Genomic DNA, 27,275 nt, shown 5'->3' with positions numbered 1-27,275 from the left:
TGTGTATTGACGTGGTTGCTGTTCTCCTGAAGGCTGGGTAGTTTGCTGCGAACAATGGTCTGTTTGAGGTTGTGCTGTTGTTTGAAGGCAAGTAGTGGAGGTGTGGGGATGGTCTTGGCGAGATGTTCATTTTCATTGATCTGTTGAAGGCTCCAAAGATGATGTCGTAGGTTCTCCACTCTACAAAAGTACTGGACAATGAAGGGTACTCAATTGGTTGTGTCACGCGTTTGTCTTCTGAGGAAGTCAGTGCAGTTTCTCGCTGTGTTGTGCCAGAACTGTCGATTGATGAGTCGAACACCATTCCCGTTCTTATGAGGGCATCTTTCAGTGTCAATAGATGTCTGTTGTGTTCCTCCTCATTTGAGCAGATTCTGCTCAGATGAGGATGGCTTGTCCTATCTCTCCACTCGCATTGTCCGTATCTGTAAAGACTTGATTACCTGTAAAGATTCGCATTCCAACCATTATCTTGCAATTGCATCTCTGTCTATTTATAGCACGTTTGTGAACCCAACCCTCCACTCACCTGAGGAAGGAGCAGTGCTCCCAAGGCTCATGATTCCAAATAAACCTGTCGAACTTTAACCTGGTGTTGTGAGAAATAAAAGCCAGGCAGTGAGCCTTAATGATTATCACCCGGTGGCTCTGGTATCTATCATGAAATGCTTCGAAAGGTTAGTCAAGGCATGGGATCAATTCCGGCCTACCAGATTGCCTGGGTCCACTTCAGTTCGCCTATTGCCACAACAAATCCATGTCTGATGCCATCTCCCTGGCCCTTCACTTAACCCTGGAACACCTAGGTAACAAAGACATTTATGTCAGACTCCTACTTATCGACTACAGCTCAGTCTTCAAAACCATTATTCTGACAAAACGCATCTCCAAACTTCGAGGGCTTGGCTCTTCCCTCTGTGACTGGATCCTAGACTTCCTAACCCACAGACTGCAATCAGTAAAGATAAGCGCCTCCTCCACGATTATTCTCAACACTGGTGCCCCATATGGCTATGTCCTTAGCCCTTTACTGTACTTCTTATACACCTATGACTGTGTGGCCAAATTCCCCTCCAATTTGATTTTCAAGTTTGCTGATGACACCACCATAGTGGGTTGGATCTCAAACAATGATGAGATGGAGTACAGGAAAGAGAGACAGAATCTGGTGAACTGATGCGACGACAATAATCTCTCCTTCAACGTCAACAAAATGAAAGAAATAGTCATCGACTTCAGGAAACAGAGTGGAGAATATGCTCGTTTATATCAAAGGAGATGAAATGGAAATGGTCGAGAGCGTCAAGTTTCTAGATGTTGAGATCACCAGCTACCCGTCCTGGTGACTCCATGCCAATGCTATAGCTAAGAAAACCCACAAATGCCTCTACTTCCTCAGGAAGCTAGGGAAATTCAGCATGTCCACTATGACTCTCATCAACTTTTACTCATCAACATTAAGGGCATTTAAATCGTCATTGAATGAACATATGGATGATACTGGAATAGCATAGGTTAGATGGGCTTTAGATTGGTTTCACAGGTCGGTGCAACATCAAGGGCCGAAGGGCTTGTACTGTGCTGTAATGTTCTATGTTTACAGATGCACCATTGAAAGTGTGAGAAACACAGCTCACAGTTAAACAATTTAGTCAAGTCAAGTTCTGAAGGAGCAAGATTTTATTTGTCGTTCTTGCAAGACCGGGTGTCTAGTCAAAATAGGCACACCTTACATAGATTTGCAGCACATTTTATACTGTTTTTCAAACATTGTGATGGCTTGTATTGTGTTATTCCCCCTTATTTGGCTGTTAACCTTGTTAACTTTAAACACTGTAAATGGCTTGTATTGTGTCATTCCTTCAATTAACACTCTCTCAACTCCCATTTTGCGCTTAATCTCATCACTGTGGTTATCTGTTTCGTGTAACCTAGTTAACTGTCTGTCATGTGCCTCCCCCTTTGTGTATGCTGCTGAACTCGTCCATCACTGCTGATTGTACTGTTGGCTCTTGCAGCCTTAAAAATTACACTACTTCTCACAATCCCCCCTTTTCTTTTTTACTGTCTGTAATTTTTCACTAGCATCCCTTTTTCCAGGTTTAGTCCAGATATGCGCGAGTAGGTTGTTCCAGTTTGGCTAACATACTATTCACTTGCTCGTCCCAATCTTATATAATTTATCCAATCTACGTTCTTATTTATTGTTACCCACCAAAACAAGGATTCAAACCCAGCTGTAATCTGATTTCGACCTTTAAATTCATCTGGAACTCCCCGAGGCACTCCTATGGGATCTAGATATATCTTTTCATCAAAAGAAATTCCTATCACTGATCTCTTGTTTTTCCTGATCCTTTTGATTTTTCAAATGCCAGGGTAAATGGTATAGCCAATTGGACAATTGCACATGTACCTTTCCACTGAGGGGGTAGAGTTGGCCTCAGTACCCTTCCTCCACAATACCACCATATATCTGCTCTGGGGATTTTCAATGATGAATAGTTCCCTCCCATTCCGTTCTCTGTAATGCTCCTGACCTCTGAGCATGATTCTAACTCCCCCATATTATGAGTTAACTCTGCCCTTTGTCGGTTCACACATGAAGTGTGATTCACAACGGCAGTGAGAAACTGAGGGGGAGTTTTTAAGTTCTTTGCTTCCACAGGAGGGAACATCAGGGATAGGGATGTGCAGTTCGGGTTGCCCCATGCTTCCTTTTCTTGATACAGGGCTAACATGCACTCCATACCTCTTCTGTCGCGTTTCCATCCCAGAGGGAAGGGTACTATTTGGGCCACTGGCTTCCCAGACGCACAGGCATAGCAATTGCTTTTATTTAAGCTTTTTACAGTGTATTTGACCCATTCTACCCAGGCATTAGTCTCCTCATACCCAGTCTCTATTTCAAGGATTTGTTTTAGGTTGTTTACTTCGACCACTCTTACTGCCCTTGGGTCGTTTTGGGGAACCTTATCATTCTAGTCAGGTGTTTTCAAATTTTTATCTACATAGATTCGGAAACAACATTTCAATTTGCTATCTTTTCCTCCCTCCTTTACCCTAATTCCAAATACTGCCTGGTGCAATTGTTGGTCCCTGGTCCAGTTACCTGTAAAGAAGGGCCCACCAGCTATGGAGTACCGGGAGAGGTTCTTAGGATCTAAGACTGGACTGCTTATTTTTTTTTTCAGTCCATTTGGTCCCTATAAGATTGTATTCCTTATCTAGGCATTCTGATCTTGGCTGCATATGTTTCTGATGAAGGGATATTATGGAAGGGAGTTTACCCCAAGGATACTTTCCGTCGGCATAAAATTGTAAGGATTCTACCGAATATTTTTGCTGGCTCACCAGATCCCCACATATTACCAAAGAACACAGGTCTGTCTCTACTACCTGTGTTGTAGTGAGATCCAGAACCGTAACTGAGCTCATAGTGTTTCCCTTGTCCTCTTCTAACTTATCTGAATTATATCCCATACTTGTAAGTACTCTCTTGGACAAGAGGAAGGAAAGCATTATCCAGGTTACCCCTTCCATTCTATCCCTTTCTCGTTACCTTTTAGGAGAGAACTTAATTCAAAACAGTTCCTTTCCCGCGCTCACGCCGCAACTGAAAATTGATTATTTAGAGTCTTTTAAATTTCAGCTTCAAAGGTTCTTCAGTCAGTTTGACCATCCACGTGTTGGAATTATCTGGAGGTTTTACCAGTCCCTTGATTATAGTATGATGTGTCCACCCCTTTTCAGCAGTCCTGATTACTGTCTCAGTTGTTAGGAGTGCTTCATATGGTTCCTCCCATTCCGGTTGCAGCTTAGTTTCTTTCCATGACTTTACCAGGACCCGATCTCCTGGTTGAATTGTATGTACCGTGAAGTCGAGGGCTGGAGTCTGCGACAATAATCCTTGTTTCCTAAGGGAAGATATCGAGGAGGACAGGCCCAGTATATATTTCTTTACAAATTGATCATTCATTTCAGGAACCGGTAACTCCCCGACTGCCCCCATATAAGGTAGTCCAAATAGCATTTCATAGGGGGATAAACCCAAATCCTTTCGAGGAGCTGTACAAATACGCAAAAAGTGCTTTTGGTAAGCACTTAGTCCAAGGGAGTTTCGTTTCTATTATCAGCTTAGATCCTCTGTCCACTTTAAAACATTAGGTTCTTCTTCTAACAGCTTCAAATATAGTTGTTTAGTTTTCTGTGCGTACCCTTTGATCCACAATCTACAGTATCCTACTAATCCCAAGAACCTCCTAAGTTCCTTTTTAGTCCATAGTATATTTAGATCTAGGATTCCTTGTATTCTTTCTGGATCTATTCTTCTCCTTCCCTCACTGATTAGGTGTCCAAGGTATTTAACTTCCTTCTCTACGTACTGCAGCTTTTTCTTTGACACCCTGAATCCCTGTTGTCCCAGAAAATTCAATAAGCTATTTGTGGCTTCTATTACCTTTTCCTTTCCTCCTCCTGTTACTAGTAGGTCATCTACATATTGTAGTAACGTGATTTCATCAGGCTTTTTAAATCTTTCTAACACCTGCTGTAAGACTTGACCGAAAAGATTTGGTGACTCTGAACCCCTGTGGGAGCACTGTCCACCTGAACTGCTGTTTCCGTCCTGTGATAGGATTTTCCCACTCAAAAGCAAATAAGTCTCGACTTTCTTCCACCAGAGGGCATGTCCAAAATGCATCTTTTAGGTCCACTACACTGAACCATCCGTGATCAGGAGGAATCTTGCTTAATAAAATATAAGGATTAGGGACAATGGGGTGTCGCATCGTCACTATCTGGTTCAGGGCCCTTAGGTCCTGTACCAGGCGGTACGTTCCCTCAGGCTTCTTTACAGGCAATATAGGGGTATTATAAGGGGACATGCAGGGTTCTAACAGTCCATCTCTAACCAATCCTTCAATTACTGGCTGTAATCCTTTTTTTCCTTGCAAAGGTATAGGGTATTGCTTAACACACACCGTCTCTCCTTTTTTTTAAATTTATTTGCAGAGGAGGAGCGTCTAATCCCCCTCGGTTTCCTTCCCCTGCCCAGACTATCGGGTCTATTTGGTCATACTGCCGGGGTAGGGAGGTGATGTCCCTCTGCAGTAGTCTTCTAACACTTGGTTTTGTTTCTCCAGTTCCCTTACTCTGAATTCTAATTCCTTAATCTTTTTTATCCCCACTCCACTTCTTAGTGGAAGTGACTACTTGTTCAATTAGTCCAGCTAACTGATGTATTAACAATACTGCTATTTTCTTTGTTTGGTTTCTCTTTTCTAACTCTCTAATCTGTGATTCTGACGTTTTAATTTTCTCCTTGTCGTCAGCCCAATATTTTTTTTACCCAAGACTGAGATGTGTTCAATTAATCTGGTTTAAACCTGTTCAATTAATTCAAACTAAGAGAATTCCAATTTTCTTAGTTCTGTCCCTTTTTTTTTTCCAATCATTTCCATTGTTGATCTAGTGGGTGAAATGGATCCCACCCCTAGGTCGCTCTTATCACAGTCCGGTGATACCTATCAGGGGTGATCAGTCCCCTCCGTACCACCGCTTACACTCGTGAGCTTACACCTTTAAGCTCACACTATTAAGCCGGCTTTCTTTCTTACTCACGTCTGAACATCACATCCCAGGCATCCTTCTCTAGCCTTTACACCCACTTCAAACTCCTGAGCTTTGCGTAGGGGGCTACCCCTCTTAACAACTGGTCTAGGGCTAGGTGTAAAGACAGATGCCTCCTTGTCTGTACGTGCTCAGCTCAGACCTCTCACACACACTCACACTTTTTCATCACAGATGAGCACCTACTGTACTTTGATTCACTCCCTTAAATTTGGTAATCTGTTCCGGAGCTCCAGTTGTGGCCATTCAACCGGACCCGTAAACAGATCCCAGGTTTCAGCACCAATCCTTGTAGGTAAAGATACCTCTGAGACTAATTGTGAGTCAAAGTACAGCAGTTTAATTAACTAAAGCCTGATTCAGAAAATCCAAAATGAGATTTATTTTTATCACCATTAAATATCCTCACTAAATCAAGACCCTTGCACCTTCTTACAATTCTGGTACAATAAAACAAAACATCACTTGGAGCACAGATGCACGAAGAAATACTGAAAGCATTCTAATGTGCAATCTACATGTTTAATTATTTCTACAGCTCTGCCTTTGTAACCAACACAGGCAAGTACAAAATCAAATCTACTGTGTGCCTAAATGGTTATCTCTCCTCACAACTTTAAGATGCAATATAATGCCACCTTTCCCACTTGGCAGAATTCAAATTTCTGTCCGATCCCTACATAATTTAGTAAACTTAAAAACTTAAAGCAATTCACTTTGATTGGCTATATCTATTACATCACATGAGGGTCTCAATTACACAGTTACACCCTCTCTCTCTCTCTCTGTACCATACAGAGTCAGCCTGCTTGTCTCTTTTTAACCCTTTACTGATGGGAGCTCACTGGCCTCTAATAAATTTGACCATGTTTGATTCGGGTGCCTCATGTCGTGACAAATCCCTTTCTCTCTCAAACAGTCATATAGTCATGCACAATTCCAAATACATAACCACTATTAGCGTTCTCCCCGCACCTCAGTAAAAGCCCATGTCAGGGTTCCCAGTTCCACTGACATACTTCTCTCTACCTCTTTCTGCTCAGACCAATTGTAGGTCCATCCCATTCATGCTGATCCATCTATATACTTCGTGACCCATCCACAAACTCCAGTGCCTCTAGGGGCACCTCCCTTATTCGACTTTCCTCTGCTCCCTCATCACATAACCTCCCCCGCAGCCCCTAAATTAACATTATCCAGCAACTTGCATGATCAATTCCTTCCTGGGACGCCGGCTGCTTCTGTCTCACATATTTATTAAGAATCTGACAAACCCAATCCTCAACCGAACCGTACTTTGGCCAGAAGACGGACGGACTCCTGATTGGTTCCTTCACCCAAACAAAACACAATATTTCATCATTGTCGTCTTGTTTTTATCCCTAGTACTAGTGCCCAAACCTTCCAACATCCTTCCCAACGGACTTTCTGGAGGGATGTTCCCTGGGGCCCCACCCTTCTTCCAACATCCGTCCCAAAGGACTTTCTGGAGGGATGTTCCCTGGGGCCCCACCCTTTCTCCGCGGATTCCCAGCACCTTTCCCGGGGGACTTTGTCCTACTACCCCCACTTCCCATGGTTTACCTACCACGACCCGGTCGCCAAGGCAATACTTAAAAGTCACTTTTCTTACCTTGGTCTGTGCACAGCGTTGCCCGACCACACGACGGTGCCTATCGTTTCCCACTTACTCGTTCAGAACAACTTTCCTAGGATTCTCAACAGTCAGTGGCAGAGAGGCCCACCGATGAACACCTGGGACCATTCAATTTGGAACGGGACGCGTCTTCCCAGTTGTCACTGGCAACCTCCCTACCAGGGATGTTAGGATCCCGGACGAGCCCCCAATTGTGAGAAACACAGCTCACAGTTAAACAATTTAGTCAAGTCAAGTTCTGAAGGAGCAAGATTTTATTTGTCGTTCTTGCAAGACCGGGTGTCTAGTCAAAATAGGCACACCTTACATAGATTTGCAGCACATTTTATACTGTTTTTCAAACATTGTGATGGCTTGTATTGTGTTATTCCCCCTTATTTGGCTGTTAACCTTGTTAACTTTAAACACTGTAAATGGCTTGTATTGTGTCATTCCTTCAATTAACACTCTCTCAACTCCCATTTTGCGCTTAATCTCATCACTGTGGTTATCTGTTTCGTGTAACCTAGTTAACTGTCTGTCATGTGCCTCCCCCTTTGTGTATGCTGCTGAACTCGTCCATCACTGCTGATTGTACTGTTGGCTCTTGCAGCCTTAAAAATTACACTACTTCTCACAAAAGCATCCTTTCTGGTTGAATCACAGCTTGGTATGGCTCCTGCGCCGTCCAAGACTGCAAGAAACTACAAAGGATCATGAATGATGTTGAGTCCATCATGCAAACCAGTCTTCCATCCATTGATAAAAGTAAAATACTCTGACAAAGGGTCATCTAGACTTGAAATGTTGGCTCTATTCTCTCCCCACAGATGTTGTCAGACCTGCTGAGATTCTCCAGCATTTTCTGTTTTTGCTTCCATCCATTGACTCTGTCTAATCTTCCTGCTGTCTCAGAAAAGCAGCCAGTATATCAAGGACCCCACACATCTCAGACATACTCTCTGCCATCTTCTTCCGTCAGGAAAAAATACAAAAGTCTAAGGTCACGTACCAACTGACTTAAGAACTGCTTCTTCCCTGTTGCCATCAGATTTTTGAATGGACCTACCTCATTAAGTTGATCTTTCTCTACACCCTAGCTATGACTCTAACACTGCATCCTGCACCCTCTCCTTTCCATCACATGGACAGTATGCTTTGTGTAGCTCACAAGAAACAATACTTTTCACTGTATACTAATACATGTGACAATAATAAATCAAAATCAAATATTTTCCCCAGATTGTCATAGTTTTGATCAAGAAGAATCTATCAATTTCAAATTTAAAATTAACTGCAAATGTAATTAATGCTTGATTAGAAGAGATTCCAAACCTCTACCAGATTCTGCATGTAGAATTGTTCCCTGATTTCGCTCCTGAAAGGTCTGACTATAATTTTAGACTTTGTCCCTAATCCTAGATTCTCTAACCATAAGAGATAGTTTCTCCATTTACCCTGTTGTTCTCCTTAATATCTTGAAAACTTTAATAAGTTAATCGGTGATTTGATCAAAGTCCAAAGAATACAATGCAGTTGATGCAATCATGGCCTACAATTTAACCTTGGAATCCAGGAATCATTCTGGTAAATCTAAACTGCTTCCTTCCAAGGACACTAGTTTAGTTTAGATTATTTATTATTAGTCACAAGTAAGACTTACATTAACACTGCAATGAAGTTACTGTGAAATTCCCCTAGTCGCCACATTCTGGTGCCCGTTTGGGTCAATGCACCTAACCAGCACATCTTTCAGACTGTGGGAGGAAACCTACACAGCCACGGGGAGAACATGCAAACTCCACACAGACAGTGAACCAAGCCAGGAATCGAACCCAAGTCCCTGGCACTGAGGTAGCATTGCTAACCCCCACTGTGCTGCCCCATTCTACCTAAGGTATGATGCCCAGAACTGCCCTCAGTTCTCCAGGTGTGGTCCAACCAGAGCTTTGTATAGCGGAAGCAATATTTCAAAGGATCCAAGATTACTTGTGCCCACTTTTACTTTCCTGAAAGTGGAAAAACATTTTCGCCTTGGTATTGATGTCCCTTGTAAGAGCCTCTTAATATCTCATTTTGTAGCTATCACCATCTGCATTGTTATGCATTTATTGTTCTTTGTATCTTTCCTATTCATCTGGATCTGTGCTTTTTCCTCTCACTTTTGTATTTTGTCTTCTAGTTTTGTCCTAGGTTCAGCCATCTTCAGCTGCATCATCAATGACCTTCCCCCCATCATTGGGTCCAAAGTGGATGTTCGCTGAAGATTACAGTATACATCCCAATCAAAATTCCTCAGATAATCAGAAATGCTCCTTCGTTGGCCTCAGGAAGCAGCGCTGCAGAAAACTATCCCGGGGTGGCATGGTGGCACAGGGGCTAGCACTGCTGCCTCACAGCGCCAGGGACCCAGGTTTGATTCCTGGCTTGGGTCACTATCTGTGTGAATCTGTATGTTCTCCCCATGTCTGTGTGGGTTTCCTTCAGGTGCTCCAGTTTCCTCCCACAGTCCAAAAGACGCGCTGGTTAGGGTGCCTTGGCAATGCTAAATTCTTCTTCAGTGTACCCAAACAGGTGCCAGAGTAATTTCATTGCAGTATTAATGTAAGCCTACTTGTGACACTAATAAATACATTTTAAAAAAAACAAGCATTTACCCACTTTTTTATATATGCTAGATATGAAAGATAAAATCCATTCCTGAAACCACTCAAATGAATTGTAATTTAAATATTTGTGTAACTGCATCAAAGCTGCGAATAAGTCCATCAGATGAGACCAGTTAACATACCAGTTTTTGCTCTCTGCCTTCTGTTCTCTCCCTACTTTAGTTTTGGTCACTTCCGCAAACTAGCCTAGCTAGCCTAACAGTTGGTGTAGGGGCACGTCAACAGAGCTAACTGTTCTTTATTTCTGAAATCTAGGTAGTCTTATAACACCAGGTAAAGTCTAACAGGTTTATTTGGTAGCATGAGCTTTCATTGCCCTTCATCAGGTGAGTCCAACGCCGGCAACTCCACATCATTTCTGAAATCTAGAACTCTTAATTTTGTTTCAAGTGATTTAATTTAAACAAGTTTTGTATGCATGTTTATGAAACTAAATCACAAATTTGATCCTTTTCCAGGTTTAGCACCACTGGAGCTACAGTTTTAAACTTAGTGTAACAGTTTGTATTACCATTTCCTTCCAGGAACTTCTGCAGAAATACATCGTATCTACCCGGGTTATCCAGGAAGGTGGCCAGTGTGTGAAAATAAAATAAAGAAACAAGAACGTCTTTTGGATTGCAAACCAAATAAATGACCTACAGAACCAAAAAAAATTGGGTGTTTTGTTGTTAGGATGTTACTCTTGAAAATAAAAATTTTCAAACATGTCTGATCTCGCCCTCAAACCCAGTGTGCGCTTGCATGCAGGACAATCAGAACTCTCGTTATCTGGCTGTTTTGCTCTGCATACTCATCATTTCGAAAGTGATCAACTGTTGATATAGACATTGGCAATCTCCCATAATAGTTGTTTCTTAGGGAAGTAGATTATTCCTTCTGCTTGCGTCCTTCCTTTCCAGGAGACACTGGCTCAGGAGTGTGAGGAACTACTTTCCACTTGCCTGTAAGAATGCAGCCCCTCAACACTTGAGTGTTGACACCATCCAGGATAAAGTAACCCACTTGACTGACAATCCATTCACCACCTTAAACATTCACTTTCTCCACCACCAACACTGATGGCTGCAGTGTGTACCATTTACAATATGCACTGCACCTTTGTCAGGTGAGTGAGCTCCGAAAGCTAGTGGCATTTACTACCAAACAAACCTGTTGGACTTTATCCTGGTGTTGAGAGACTTCTTACTGTGTTTACCCCAGTCCAACACCGGCATCTCCACAACATTGCAATTTCCAAACCAGTGATTCCACTGGCTTAAATAACAAGGATCACAGGCACATGGGAACACCTGCACCTATAAGTTGACCTCCTAGTCACACATCACAAGTCACACTTCTGTCATGATTTGAAAGGTGGTAATTGCCATGCCAACTAAATCACAAAGGCTGAGGTGGACACATTTTTAATCAGTAAGGGAATCAAGGGTTATGGGGATAAGGTAGGAATGCGGAGTTGAGGATTATATCAGACGAGTCAAAATTTCATTGAATAGGACAGCAGACTAGATGTGCCAAACTACCTACGTCTGCTTCTGCTTCTACATTTTACAAAAACTCGGCAAGCTATCACAACGATTTTCCATTTGTATTTACTATAAGAATGTATGCATATGCTGGAGTCAGGAATCATAAATCCCAACAATGCTGAGATTTTAATCGGAAATTAAATCACTTATTAACAAACAAAGAGAAAACTTAAACAGACAAGATCATGTTTACACATTTAATAATTAGTCTTGCAGAGCATTTCTCCAAAATATTCTTACTTGGTTAAACTCACAAATAAACACTCCCTTTGGGAACAGTCCCTATAGATACTAAATCGATAAAAATTTCAGTAACACTAACACTGTTGCTCTTGGGAAGATGTGTCACATGGCTTCTGTCTCTCTGTCACTCCCCCCCTCCTCCCACCACGTAGAAGATCGTAAAAGGCTTTAGAAGAAAGCTCTACTTTCTGCAACAAGCAGACACTTAGACACTTCTCTGGGGTGTCTGAAGGCTGTTAGTTTCACCTCTTCACAGTTCTGTCTGTGTAGAGCATATTGCAGGATGTTATATGGAACTCTCCTCAACACACCTCCCAATCTTCCCTTAAATATGTTTAACTTTTTAATCTTGAAAACCATTGTTCACAACATCTTTCTGAACCTATCTTCAAAATATAAAAATCTTTCATGTTCTCTACTGCCCTACCCCCTTTACTTATGACCTTTCCTTAAGTTGTAAGCTCCTTACCTCCCTTTGAAATTCAACAGCTAAAAATCTAAATCCTCACTGATCTCAATGCAAATACACACACAGACACACCCCCACAGACTGACACAGTATCCTCAAAAATATGAAAATATCATCACACTTGCAAACGTATGACCATTTCTCATCATTGCTGGGTCAAAATTCTGGAACCTACAAATCTGTATCCTCTTTTCTAATATTCTCTCAAGTAATTAATTTTTCCATTGTTTGTGAACCAAGTTTTAATGGCCTGCCCACCAAATCCCTGATCTTTTTCAAGACTAAGCAAGTTACATTCTCCACACTTCTATGTAATCTAGAACTCCATCTGCTACCTCTCTACTCAGTGAGCTGGTCTGTCCAGATACCTTTGGATAATTGCACTTGAGTCACTGCAACTAATTCAGCCTCACCTGCAAAAAGATATATTGAACAATGTACTGTCTTCAATTGTTTACACAAATAAACTCTACACAAGAAACCCTAAATCCTGTTGGATTACATTTGTGAATTGCATTATCCTATGCAGTCTACCTTTCAGGCCATCAATCCAATCTAATTCTGGCATTAAAATTGCATATACTTCTTCATGATCACAGGTCTGTAATTTGAGAGTGTGCCTCTTCCTCCTTTTTTGAAGATGTTAATATTTACTGCTTTTCAAGCCACTGAATATTTATCAGATGCCAATGAGCTATTGAAGGCATCGGAAGATCTGCAATCTCCTCAGCAAATCCCCCAGCGGACTTAATTAGGAGTTATCAGAGTCTGGAATCTTAGATCTTTTAGCTTCCCAAATCTTTTTGACAAAGCATTCTCTAGGATATGAAAGATCTGTCGTCTCTTCTGTTGCTTAGGGTTCATCTAAACCCACAGCCAATGCAAAGTCTTCATGCATTGTTCTAGTGCTACAATTATAATGCAAATACTACCTGAATCCAGCATCAACATCATGGGCCTGGAGGAGAGAATCTTGTTAAGCATAATTCAGGATATAAAACAGCAATTGCTTCAGGTCTTCATCTGCTTAACTGGCAGTCCACCGAAGGCAGCTGACAAAGAAAACCTTTCATAGCTTAACTTCCATGGATCCTAGAGTGCCACAGCTGAAAAATTAATGGCTAAAGACAAAAAAAGTCTGAAATTGTTTTGTGACAAAGTATCAAAATATTTTTTATGATCTTTAGTGAATGTAATTATGTGGAATCATTAGACTTCAAAGTGAATAGGAATGTTTAATTTTCCTTTGATGAAGACAGCATGGTAGCACAGTGGTTAACACTGCTGCCTCACAGCACCAGAGACCCTGGTTTGATTCCTGGCTTAGGTCACTGTCTGTATAGAGTCTGCATGTTCTCCCCGCGTGTGTGTGGGTTTCCTCCAGGTGTTCCGGTTTCTTCCCACAGACGGAAAGAGTTGCGGGTTAGGTGCACCGGCATGCTAAATTTTCCCTTAGTGTACCCAAACTGGTGCTGATTTGTGGCAACTAGGTGATTTTCACAGTAACTGCATTGCAACGTAAGCCAACTTGTGACACTAATAAATAAATTTTGTATACTTTCCATTGCCGTCAAGACTGTGGACCAATGCATTTGTGTAAAATCAGTGTTTTGGTTTTCAATGCAATTAGCGCTTGTAATACAGGGTGAAGTCCATGCCAACAACAGAACGTAATCTTGAAAACTTCTTCATCAATCTGTCAGTGTCACCATTTTGCACGCACTGCTCTATTTGGTTTTGCCTTTTAGTGGATCCAAGGTACAGACTCAACTCCATCATGCCAGTCCAGAACAACTTGCACCCATGCCTTTAAATTTAGAAAAACACACTTGTCAGAAATGTGCAGTTTTTCTCCTTTGTCTTGTATTAGCTCTGATCAACTGAAACCAATAGCACACTATTGATATGAATGACTGAACTGAAATGTCTTTACTACTTACAAGATTGAGAGTTGAAACAACTTAGAGGGGTAAGCACGGTGGCACAGTAGTTAGCCCTGTTGCTTCACAGCACCAGGGTCCTGGGTTCTGTTCTGCCCTCCGATAACTGTGTGGAGCGGGCACATTCTGCCTGTATCTCCTTGTTTCCCCTCTGGATGCTCTAGTTTCCTCCCAAAGATGCCAGCCAGTGTCAGGGATTTAGCAGGGTATATATATGGGATTACAGGGTAGGGCGCGGGTGGGATTGTCGTCGGTACAGGCTCAATGGGCCAAGTGGCCTCCTTCTGTACTATAGGGATACTAAAAGGTCATGAAAGACATTGACAATATACACATTGGAGCATCAAAAAAATTGAAATCACAGTAAATGCATACAAAATTAGCAACCACCTTCACGTAGAAAACCGAGATATTGTGTTAATTAACCTTTTTGATTGTATGGAGATTGTCAACAAGAATAAAGACACGAAAGATTGAATGTCTTGTGAAACATGCTGCAGGGAACATAGATGTGGGACGTAGACATCAGAGTCAATAAGTTGTGTTAAAATGTTGGATTCACCTTTGCAAGCTATTAATAAAATTTCAAATGAAAAATCAAGAGATTCTGCGACTTGGATATGCTTCTCTTAAAAACCTTGCTATCCGTTATGTGTATTTAATAGCAGGGCAAATTAGCAATTAAGATAAAAGCAAAATACTGCAGATGCTGGAAATAAAACAGCAAATTCTAGGAAAACCAAGCAGGTTTGGCAGCATCTGTGGAGAGTTTGTTTTGAGTCTGGCTGACTCTTCAGAGCCAAAGTGGAGTAGAAATGTGATTGATTATATAATTGGAGCAGGGGTTGTGGAAGGTGAGGCAGAATAGGTCAGGAATAGGTCACAGCTAAGAAGAGATTGACAAAGGTGTCATTGACACAAGACAAAGGGAGAGTTAATGGTAGCATAAAGGACCAAAGAAGACATAGTGTTTCAACTTTCAATCTTGTAAATAGTAAAGACATTTCAGTTCAGGTTATATCAATAGAAATTTCTCAGATCTGTACTTTCTCCCACAGTTCCATTTGTTATTCATCAACTTGAAAAGCATTAGGTTTCATGGAGTTGTTCGTCCATCGTCATCGATGAGGATCTCGACACCAGTAGTCATTTTGGGGCTGGTTGCGGTTTGTCCGAAGATGACTGATCAGGCCAATTCGGGCACGGAATGTCCTGGCACATATTGGGCAGACTTGTGTAGACACTGTAGTTGTTGCGCTGGTGGCTTTGGACTTGCGCAGCTTGCGTTTAAGTTCTGCTTCAGCAATACACCTTGCTTCGTAAGCTTGACAGCCCTTGTGGAGGAGGCAGCGCCAGGTAGGGTGGTTTTGTGCCAGCGTTTCCCAGGTGGTCGTGTCAATGTCAAGCGACTTCAGGGAGACCTTGAGTGTGTCTTTGAAATGTTTCTTCTGGCCTCCATGCGAGCGCCTTCCAGCAGAGAGTTCCCCAAAAAGGAGCTGCTTGGTTATGTGCTCGTCTGACGTACGGATGACATCACCTGCCCACCGTGTCTGCGCTCTCATCAGCAGTGTGTGGACTGATGGTAGATGATAGTGTCGAGACTAGTGCTTGATTTGGATTAAAGTAAGGGAGAGTTGCACAGCGTCAGCCTCACTCTCTCTTCCCAATTCCCCTCTAGATCCAGTGGCAAGACAAGAGTCAAGACGGCTGGAGAGGGGACTAGGCACAGTGGATGACCAGGATGTCTTCTGTGTCTTGTCCTGCTTTTTGCTTTCCATGATGCTTGCAGAGACCGCCTTCTTGACCACTGGACCTTCCATTGGTCTCGTCCGCTCAATCTGCCGGATGAATATAAACTGTTTTTGATGCTAGCACCAAGTTCCCACAATTGTCAAGTATAGGAAGGACGTAGAATCTATTGAAAGAGTACAGAGGAGATTTACAAGGATGTTGCCTGGACTGGGAGGCATGCTTTATGAAGTTAGGTTGAGGGAGCTGGGACTCTTTTCCCTGGAGAGACGAAGGTTGCGAGGCGACCTGATAGAAGTTTATAAAATGTTGAGAGGAATAGATAGGGTGGATTCTCAGAGGCTGTTTCCCCGGGTTGAAATGGTCGCTACGAGAGGACACAGATTTAAGGTGCGGGGAGGGAGGTTCAGAAGTGATGTTAGGGGTAAGTTTTTCACTCAGAGGGTGGTGAGTGAATGGAATCGGCTGCCGTCAGTGGTGCTGGAGGCGAACTCGCTGGGGTCTTTTAAAAGACTCCTGGATGAGTATATGGGATTTAATGGGATTGGGGGTTATAGATAGGTCTATAGATTGGTAGATGTTGATGTGATCGGCGCAACTCGTGGGCCAAAGGGCCTGTTTGTGCTGTAGTGTTCTATGTTCTATTCCCATTCTGAGTGATGAAATTTATTGAAGGTGAAATTTATCTTTCTAAAATACAATACAATAAAAGCTTAAGAAATTCAGTTGCCCATCTAGCCTGCTCTATCTGTAGTTTTAAAATATTTGTTTCATCACGAAAGCAAACCTCATCCCAACTTTAACCGATTGCTGCTTTAACAAACTATTATACTCGCAGGGGTTTAGAAGGATGAGAGGGGATCCGATTCCCCTTGGATTTATAAAGTAAATATAGACCAAATGTTTTCTCTTATGAAGCAATCTAGAAAAAGAGGTCACAGGTATAGGTTGAGAAGAGGAGGAACTACATCTCACAGAGGGCGGTGAATTTGTGGAACTCGCTGCCCCATAGCACAGTGGAGTCTGAATTGTTGAATTGTTTCAAAGAGGAGATAGATATATTTCTAATGAAAAAAGCTGTAAGGGGATACGAGGAACAGGTGAGGTGGTGGATTTGAGACTAGGGAGATATCAGCTATGATCTGACTGAATGGCACAGCAGGCGCGAAGGGTTGAATTTGCCCACTTTTGCTCCTAATTCCTATGTTCCTATATTCCCCTGAAAATAATCTTAAACAATAACATTAATAACATCATCAGGGATAGATATAACTCACGACTGAATGTATCAACTGACCATAAATCAACTATCGTTTCATAAGACTTTCCCAAGTACATCATGTGAGGTGCACTGGTTTTACAAATCTTCACCCTTTGAAGTTGATCATCATAACAAAATTTCCTGATTTCTCCTCCCCTTCATAAATGTCACCAGAATTTATACATTTTTTGTACTTTTTTCATAAAATAAACTCAATAAAAACACTGAACTAATTACCATTAGACTATGAGGAGTAAATTTCTACATGAATAATTACCAGAACTACTGACTTTTGTGCTGCTCCTCTCCTACCCCTACCTACAAGAGGTGCATGGTGGCACAATGATTAGCACTGCTGCCTCATAGCACCAGGGATCGAGGTTGTATTCTGACCTTGGGTGGCTGTGAAATTTGCACATTCTCCCCGTGTCTGTGTGGGTTTCCTTACACAGTCAAAAGATATGCAGGTTAGGTGGGTAGCTATGTTAAATTGCCCTTCAGTCCCTAGATGTGTAGGTTAGGGGTATTAGCGGGGTGCTATCCACCAGGTTACAGGGCTGGGGCCTGGCTAAGGTGCTCCGTCAAAGAGTCAGAGCAGACTCATTGGGCAGAATGGCTTCTGCAGAAAGTGCTAGTTCCAAGTGTTGCTTTTTTATATAAACTTGTAAATAAAGTCCTCCCCTCTCCCACTCAACTGATCAGGAGGTATACACAATGCCTCTTATGACATTGAGTTTTACAGACTAAGAAGGTCCCAGCTGTGATAACCGCTCTGCATGATTAGCTGATTGCAAAGTGCAGCAGTAGAGGCATTCAAATTATGTGGGTAAATAAATGGAAAAAATAGTAGAGTTTTACTTCAGTGCTATCCATTACTTCTGGAAAATTTGTGTGAATATCAGGCAAGAACAAATCTGACCTCACTATCCAAAAGAGAAAATGCTGGGAAATCTCAGCAGGTCTGGCAGTATCTGTAAGGAGAGAAAAGAGCTGACATTTCCAGTCCATGTGACCCTTTGTCAAAGATCTGACAAAGGGTCATCTAGGCTCGAAATATCAGCTTTTTTCTGTTACAGATTCCAGCATCTGCAGTAATTTACTTTTATTTGATTTCACTATAACATATTACCTTTGCTGAATCTCTTACTATTTAAAGAAAGAACTTACATTCGTATAACACCTTTCATGACCTCAGGGCATCCCAAGACAATTTACAGTTAATGTTTTTAGGTTCATAAGTGATCAAAATAACACTTGGATGATTAGTTGCAAGGTTGTTGGCTCACACAGAAGTTAACGCACAGAAAAATTAAGAAAACCTAGTAAAAATTGCACTCTGCTCTCTAAACTCTGAAATAACTTACAGGGCGAAAAGCTGCAGCATGCAACAGTGCAGAGGGACCTGGGGGTCCTTGTGCATGAGTTGCAAAAACCCAGCCTGCAGGTGCAGCAGGTGGTTAAGAAGGCAAATGGGATGCTGGCCTTCATAGCGAGCGGGATTGAATATAAAAGTAGGGAGGTCTTGCTGCAACTGTATAGGGCACTGGTGAGGCCACAGCTGGAGTACTGTGTGCAGTTTTGGTCGCCACACTTGCGCAAGGATATTTTGGCCTTGGAGGGAGTGCAGGGGAGGTTCACTAGGCTGATACCGGAATTGAGGGGGTTGAGCTATGAGGAGCTATGAGTAGACTGGGCTTGTACTCGTTAGAGTTTAGAAGGATGAGGGGAGATCTCATTGAGACGTACAAGATGATGAAAGGGATGGATAGGGTGGAGGTGGAGAGGTTCTTCCCGCTCAGAAAGGACAGCAGGACTAGAGGGCACAGCCTCAAGATAAGGGGGGGGGGCAGTTTAGAATGGAGTTGAGGAGGAACTTCTTCACTCAAAGGGTGGTGAATCTCTGCCCGTTGAAGTGGTTGAGGCTTCCTCGCTAAATATATTTAAGACGCGGGTAGATAGGTTTTTGGTAGGCAAGGGGATTAAGGGTTATGGGGAGAAAGCGGGAAAGTGGAACTGAGCCACTTCAGATCAGCCATGATCTTATTGAATGGCGGGGCAGGCTCGAAGGGCTAGGTGGCCTACTCCTGCTCCTATTTCTTATGTTCTTAATTTACTTTTGCTTTAGATGCATAGAAGGATTTTGGCATCAGATGGTACAGAGTATGTGATGTAATAAGCCGAGGTGATGGCCTGTTCTCCAGCAACAATGTAGATCTGATGTGCTCCAACCATGGTGCCCGTTCCCAGTTAGCAATTGTCAGCACGGATGTTAGATCTCCAATGCTGTAACTTAAGGGGAGGATTTCTTGCATCCATGTAGTACCTGTTTACAACGATTGGAAAGAAATATCACACGGTTATCAAATGGAAAACACAAATCTATCCATCATAATTTTTAAATGATTTTAAAAATTACTTGATGAAAAACTAGATGGCAAATTTAAAAATAAGTTTTGATTAGTTAACATTTCCCTTTCTTTTGAAAGATAAAGATATCTGTACAGAGAGGGGAAAGGATATCATAGAATTCCTACAGAGCAGGAGGAGGCCATTTTGCCCATCGAGCATGCACTAACAACAATCCCATCTAGGCCCTATCCCCATATGCCCACTTATTTACCTCGCTAATCCCTCTAACACTAAGGGGCAATTTAGCATGGCTAATCAGTCTAACCTGCGCACCTTTGGACTGTGGGAACCTGAGTCCCCGGAGGAATCTACGCAGACACGGGGAGAATGTGCAAACTCTACCCAAAGCTGGAATTGAACCTGGGTTCCTGGTGCTGAGGCAGCAGTGCTAAACTGCTGTACCACTATTCCAACTTTTCTGGTCTTTACACTTGATTGAATTCCCTCACCCTAGGTACATTTCCTCTGCCGCAGCAGCAAGTTTTGAAAATGTTGATCAGGAGCATTGATTTTGATCTCCTCCTACAGGACTGACACTGAACTGAAATTACCCAACCTGCTACGCTTGCTCTATCAACCTCTCAGCCACATGTAGCATAGTTACCAATTTTGGCTGTCACTGTGCCGCCACTGGCTGGATTGCGAATAAAAACTTGTAGTTTTTTTAAATCTTCTAATAGCCTTTCACATTGAGAGACCAAAAGAATGCCTTCCCAGGCAGTAATATTCGATTTCTGAAGCAAACACTGATTAACTGGTGTTATGCTGACATTTAGAACCATCAGGAATTATCTTCAGGATATTGTGGATGGTTAGAAAATGTATCATTCTAATTACCGACAGCTGTTAGAGAATAAAAGATGGACACAATAATCCTGATTTTTGGGTCTGCGGCAAATACTTGCAACCACGCATTTTTGCAGGCTGAGTGGCTAATTATAGTCTTTGGGAGTCTGGTATAATACAACATTCTCCACAGGAGATCTGGGACTTGTGAACAAGAAAAGCAACAAAATGACTTGTCAATCAATTGAATTGAAGAATCCTTACTGACACACGCAGAGATTGAACCAGGAGGTACAAGAGTATTTAATTCAATGTAAAATCATGCTCAGAAAGAGAAATAAAGAGGACAAGAAATACAAAATTGAAATACAAGGAAAACAGTGAAAAAAATCTTCTTGAAAATTTCCAACAATATCTAAATCCTGAAGGAATGAGTTCCACACTTGTAAAAGTAATTATTTGGCAGTGATTGAGACTTATTGCACCGTTAAAAATGAATTCACACTTCAATGGACAAAGCCTAATTTTTACAACAAAAACAGTTAAATGCTGAAAATACTCAGAAGGCCTGGCAGCATCTGTAGAGAGCAAAACAGAGTTAACGTTTTGGACTGAGTTACAAAATAATCCGTAATTTTCATTATATTAAAGATACCGACAAAGCAAACTTCCAATGTGACAAATTCTCCTGTCATTTTAATGGATGAGTTTTCAGCAAGGAAAGGAATGGTACCATCTCGTACATTTGAGGCTGCATAAGGCTCTGGTCAGACCCCACTTGGAATATTGTGACCAGTTTTGGGTTCCATATCTAAGGAAGGATGTGCTAGCCTTGGAGAGGGTCCATAGGAGGTTCAGAAAAATGATCCCTGGAATGAAGAGCTTTAGTTAAGGACTCTGGGTCTGTGCTTGTTGGAGTTTAGAAGGAAGAGGGGGGATCTTATTGAAACTGCAAGGCCTGGAGAGAGTGGACACGATGTTTCCGCTAATAGGAAAAACTAGAACCAGAAGGCACAATCTCAGGCTAAAGAGACAATCCTTTAAAACAGAGGTGAGAAGGAATTTCTTCAGCCAGAGAGTAGTGAATCAGCCACAGAAGGTTGTGGAGGCCAGATTATTGAGTGTTATTCTGCTTCTTTGAGTTATGATCAAACCTAGTTTTGATTTGCAGATCTGATTGTAGATATTACACATGGCTTTTACAGTGTGCTCACTTATCCTGAAGGAACCTTACTGCGTTCTCCTCAAATGTTGTGATTGCTTGATCAAGACTTCTTCCATTTGCATCTATCCAGGGTTATTTCTCTCCATGTGGTGGGATCTAACCAGTCAGCTTCTAAGATTGGTTTTCAGAATGTTTGGAAAGTCCTATGGTGAAGGTTCCAAGTTCCAACTAGCTGTAGTTTACCACCTTTGGAATGTGGAAATCTTCCATGCAAACTAGATGGCTGTTCCAACAAAGTGGAGCTCTGATCAGTATTCTCTGGATACCAGGGATGCAGCAATTTGCAAGAACTTTGGTGTGAGGGTCTGCATCTTGCCATTTGATGTTGCAGAAAAGTCTCAAGCAGCAAAAATGGAATATATCCAGTTATCTCTGCACTGAGGGTGGACAGAGGTTATGTTTTCACCCTTTATGACTCTATAAACAATATACCTCAAGGGCTCAATGAAAAGTGCAGGCAGATATGCCATGGGCAGCACCAGGCATACCTAAACATGTGCTGTCAACTTGGTAAAGCTGCATACAGGACTTGCATGCCAAACAGCGGAAGTAGCTTATGATAGGCAGACTTAAGACAGATCAGATCTCTGCTCTGCAGTCCTGCCACATCCAATTCTGAATGGTGATAAGCATCTTAACAACTTGTTGGAGGAGGATGTTCCACAAATATCCCCAATTTAAGTGATGGGGGAGTCCAGCTAAAGAAATCGCAACAGCCGTCAGTCAGAAGTGTTGAGTGGATGATCCATCTTGGGCTCCTCAGAGATCCCAAACATTACAAATGCGAGTCTTTAGCCAAGTTGATTCACTCCATGTGATGTCAAGAAACTGAAGGCACTGGATATTGCAAAGGCTATGGGTCCTGACAACATACCAGCAATAGTACTAAAGACTTGTGCTCCAGAATTTTCCACATCCCTACCAAGCTGTTCCTCACTGGTCTGTACCTAGCAAAGTAAAAAATTGTCCAGGTAAGATTTATGCACAGAAAACAAGACAAGTCTAGGCCGACCAATTACTGCCCCATCGATCAGCTCTCAATCTGCAAAGTAATGGAAAGGATCAACAACAATGCTTTCAAGCAGCACTTGCTTAGTAACCTGCTCACTGGCACTCAAGTTAGGTTCCGCCAGGGTCATTCAGCTCTTAACCTCATTATAGTCTTGGTCCAAACATGGAAACGAACTAACGTCCAGAGGTGAGGTGAGAGTGACTGACACAATCCCAACTGATGTTGCAACTGGACACCAGCTTGATAGATCATGTTTTGTTTTTTGTTTAGATAGTGGATGAACAGATTCACAAAAAGAATGAGACATTTATTGAACAAGAAAAGATCAATTATAATGCACTAGTCTTTCACTCCAGCTGTACCTTTACAGATTTTATGTTTATTTGTTAGTGTCACAAGTAAGCTTATATTAACACTGCAATGAAGTTACTGTGAACTTTGTAAGGATAACATAAGTTACAGAATCTAACTTATACGCTAATGTCCTCAGTAAATACACAGTACATGTAAACACAGGTGAAATGTGGTCAGACACACCACACTCTGAAGCCAAGTGACAGATACCGCCCAAAACAACCTCTGTGGATTTCTCATCAAATCTCCCCAGATGCTTGCGACACAGAATTAATTGGTCTCACTGGAACTCTGACTTCCACAAACGTGTCCAAATTCCTCTCTAGAAGAACACACTTTGGAATCTTCTCCCAAACACATTCTCTCAGATACCCTCAACAAGGATCCACATCCAGGATTTCAACCTCTCCTTTCAGTATTCCTCTGCCCTGGAGCACCCCTTTTCATTCAAGCTTCCACAGGATTTCTCAGGTGCCCAGCCATACCAACAGAACACCGTTTCACAGGTTGTCACCAACCTTAGCATCACCAAGGGCGTCTGCCTTTTCACTAGCCAACGTCTCCAGTTATGCATCTTGCAGCCCTTCTTTAACTGGAAGTCTCTCTCTCTGCTCCTGTGTTCGCTGAATGGAACCCTGTTTCCGACTTCTTTTCTTTGTTCTTTTAGCTTCCTGGAACTCTCATTCCCTAGTTTCTGGAATGTCTGCAATTTTCTTTCTGTCCCTCTTGTCCTGGCAGCTTCTTGCCTCTAGGCTGCCTGGTCCAAACTGACTAACTGTTTCTGCTTTCTCAGTGTTGACCATCTGTTTGCTAAGCAACAGCTTCATTTCTTAAAATTGATTTTACATTATGAAACCTTTATTACAATGCAGGCAGATTTGTGAGGAAATAAACCAAAAGACATGCAGGCACATTTATTTAACATGATGCTAAACTGAATTTTAACTGTTTCTTAGTACCCAAATACAGAAACAAAAATTAAACGTATGCTTGTACCTTACCGCTAGCACACAATGCAAATATAAATTACTTAAACTATCTCTATTTCCAAACATCAAGTCAGCATTTGATTGCGCGCGGCATCAAGGAGCTTGAACAAAACTGGAATCAATGGGAGTCAGGGGAAAAATCTCTGCGCTGGTTTGACTCATGCCTGACACAAAGGAAGGCTGTGATTGTCGCAGGTCAATCATCTCAGCTCCGAAATATCACTGCAGGAGCTCCTTGGGGTAATGTCCTAGGCCCAACCATTTTCAGCTGCTTTATCAATGACCTTTCTTCCATCATAAGGTCAGAAGTAAGGGTGATCGCTGATGACTGCAAATTGTTCAGCACGTTTGCAACTCCATAGATGTGAGGTGTGCAAATGTGAGGTTGTCCACTTTGGTAGGAATAATGGTAGGAAGGACTATTACGTGGCGAAAAACTGCAGCATGCGACGGTGCAGAGGGACCTCGGGGTCCTTGTGCATGAGTCGCAAAAACCCAGCCTGCAGGTGGTCAGGAAGGCTAATAGGATGCTGGCCTTCATAGCGAGGGGGATTGAATATAAAAGTAGGGAGGTCTTGCTGCAGCTGTATAGGGCGCTGGTGAGGCCACAGCTGGAGTACTGTGTCTCGTTTTGGTTGCCGCACTTACGCAAGGATATTTTGGCCTTGGAGGGAGTGCAGAGGAGGTTTACTAGGCTGATTCTGGAGTTGAGGGGGTTGAACTATGAGGAGAGGCTGAATAAACTGGGCTTGTACTCGTTAGAGTTCAGAAGAATGAGGGGAGATCTCATTGAGACGTATAAGATGTTGAATGGGATGGATAGGATAGAGGTGGAGAGGCTCTTCCCGCTCAGAAAGGACAGTAGGACTAGAGGGCACAGCCTCAGGATAAAGGGGGGGGCGGTTTAGAATGGAGTTGAGGAGGAACTTCTTCACTCAAAGGATGGTGAATCTCTGGAATTCTCTGCCCGTTGAAGTGGTGGAGGCTGCCTCGCTCAATATTTTTAAGACGCGGTTGATGGGTTTTTGATAAGAGAGGGGATTAAGGGTTATGGGGAGAGGACGGGAAAGTGGAACTGAGCAGCGACAGATCAGCCATGATCTTATTGAATGGCGGGGCAGGCTCGAAGGGCTAGATGGCCTACTCCTGCTCCTATTTCTTATGTTCTTATGTTCTAAGTTACTGTGGTGACTAGTCCCCTAGTCGCCACATTCTGGCGCCTATTCGGGTACACTGGGGGAGAATTTAGCATGACCAATCCACCTAACCTGCGCACCTTTGGACTGTGGGAGGAAACCGGAGCACCCAGAGCAAACCCACGCAGACACAGGGAGAATGTGCAAACTCCACACAGACAGTGACCCAAGCCGGGAATCAAACTAGAGTCCCTGGCGCCACTTGCCCATTATATTAAAAAAGTCTCTGCGGCAACATGAGGTTTAAAAAATTTTATTTTATTTGTTATTGTTGCATGTATTAGTATACAGTGAAAAGTTTTGTTTCTTGCACTACACAGACAAAGCATACTGTTCATAGAGTACGTAGGGAAGCAGGAAAGGGTGTGAATGTGGTGTTACAGTCAGAAAACTGCTCCTTTCTGGGAAAGTCAATCCTTTTGAACCAGAGATTGAACACTGGGCTTAATATGTTGAAAGACTCCACTATTTCTTTGCTGTGAATGAAATTACAGAAAGGTGAAGCAAAAAGTCACCTGCTTACGATTTGTGGAGCTCAGACTTATAATTTTATTAGAAGTTTAACATACCCAGAAACTCTGGATACTCAGTCTTTTGACCCCCCCCCAACCACCACCCCCATCCTCCACAGGCACCCGCCATCCGCCACCCCAACCCCACCCCCCAACCACCACCACTCACCCCCACACCCTCCACAGGCACCCTCCATCCACCCCCCCAACCACCACCCCCACCCTCCACCCCCACCCCACTAACCACCACCCCACCCTCCACAGGCACCCTCCATCCACCACCCCAACCCCCCCCAAACCACCACCCCCACCCTCCACAGGCACCCTCCATCCGCCACCCCAACCACCACCCCCCACCATCCATCCACCACCGCCACCCTCCACCCCCACCCTCCAACCCCACTCCCCACCCCCACCCTCCAACCCCACCCCCCACCCCTACCCTCCAACCCCACCCCCCACCCCTACCCTCCAACTCCACCCCCCACCCCTACCCTCCAACCCCACTCCCCACCCTGACCTGCAGCCTCCACAGGCACCGCACCACCGCCCCCCCCCCGCACCCTCCACCGATAACCCCCACTACCCACCTGCACACTCACCCGCACACAAGCCCCACTCTCACCGTCATCCTCCCCAGTTCCCGTCACCTCACCTCATCCCCTCATCCCTCTCCTCACCGGATTTGGGGTAAGTGACAATGAAAACATCTTCATCCCGGACCCGGAATTCCTCACGAGCGAATCTGAGGCAGTGTTCCGAGTGTAGGTGATTGGGGAGCAGCATCCCCTCACACAGCAGGTAGCACTCCCCCTCCGCCATCCTCCAGAGACAGAGAGACAACCCGCCGCTCGAGCCGCCCGCCCTGGGGCGGGGCCCGGACGGGGAGGCGGGCCCGGGGACTCAGAGGGGGCGGGGCGGGGCAGGGGCCACGGAGGGGGGGGGCGCGGCCCGGACAGGGGGGCGGGGCCAAGGGGGCCCGGGGCAAGCTCGGGACAGATCTTGGTATAGGGGCGGGGCCGGGGCACAGCCTGGGCCAGAAGGCGGGGTTTGGGACACTGGGCGTGGTCCGGCGTATGTACGGGGCCCGGGGCGGGGGGGGTGTGTGTGTCGCGGTATAGTGGGCGGGGCCTGGGACAGGAAGCGGGAATCTATAGGGATAGGGCGCTTTTCAGTGAGACAAGCCCCGCCCACTCCAGCTCCGCCCACTCCCGTCCCCGCCCACTCCCATCCCTGTTGCACCAGCGGACCGTGTGGAGCCCAGCAAATCCCCTAGCCCCCAAAGCATGGGGATTCAGGAAGAGACAGTAAAAAGTCTGACAACACCAGGTTTTAGTCCAACCGATTTATTTGATAGTAAACTCACAAGCTTTCGGGGGGACTGCCTCTTCGTCAGGTGAATGGAGAGTTCTGGCCTCGGACAGAGCATATAAAGCACAGACAGTTTAGAGATTACTGATTAGAATGCGAATCTTTACACCTAACCTGCTGTTCAAGTCCTAAAGTGGCCGACAATGTGAGTGGAAGGAGCACTGATCACAGGTTAAAGAGATGTGTATTGTCTCCAGACAGCACAGTGAGTGAGGTTTTGCAAACCCAGGCAAGTCACGGGGGTTACAGATAGTGCGACATGAACCCAAGAATGAACATCACTCGACAATCACC

At 43.6% G+C, this 27,275-nt stretch overlaps 1 pseudogene; it reads right to left on the bottom strand.

The window, feature by feature from the left end:
* The window catches only part of LOC145356536 (sulfotransferase 2B1-like), a 33,337-nt pseudogene extending 6,905 nt beyond the window's left edge, over nt 1-26,432 (bottom strand).
* Nucleotides 26,433-27,275: the final 843 nt, after the last annotated feature.

Source organism: Carcharhinus amblyrhynchos, chromosome 21, assembly GCF_965287045.1.
Source record: "Carcharhinus amblyrhynchos chromosome 21, sCarAmb.v2.hapA, whole genome shotgun sequence".
NCBI lineage: Eukaryota > Metazoa > Chordata > Chondrichthyes > Carcharhiniformes > Carcharhinidae > Carcharhinus > Carcharhinus amblyrhynchos.
Note: the sequence above shows the minus strand (reverse complement) of the source record. Positions and strands in the feature narration are given on the sequence as shown.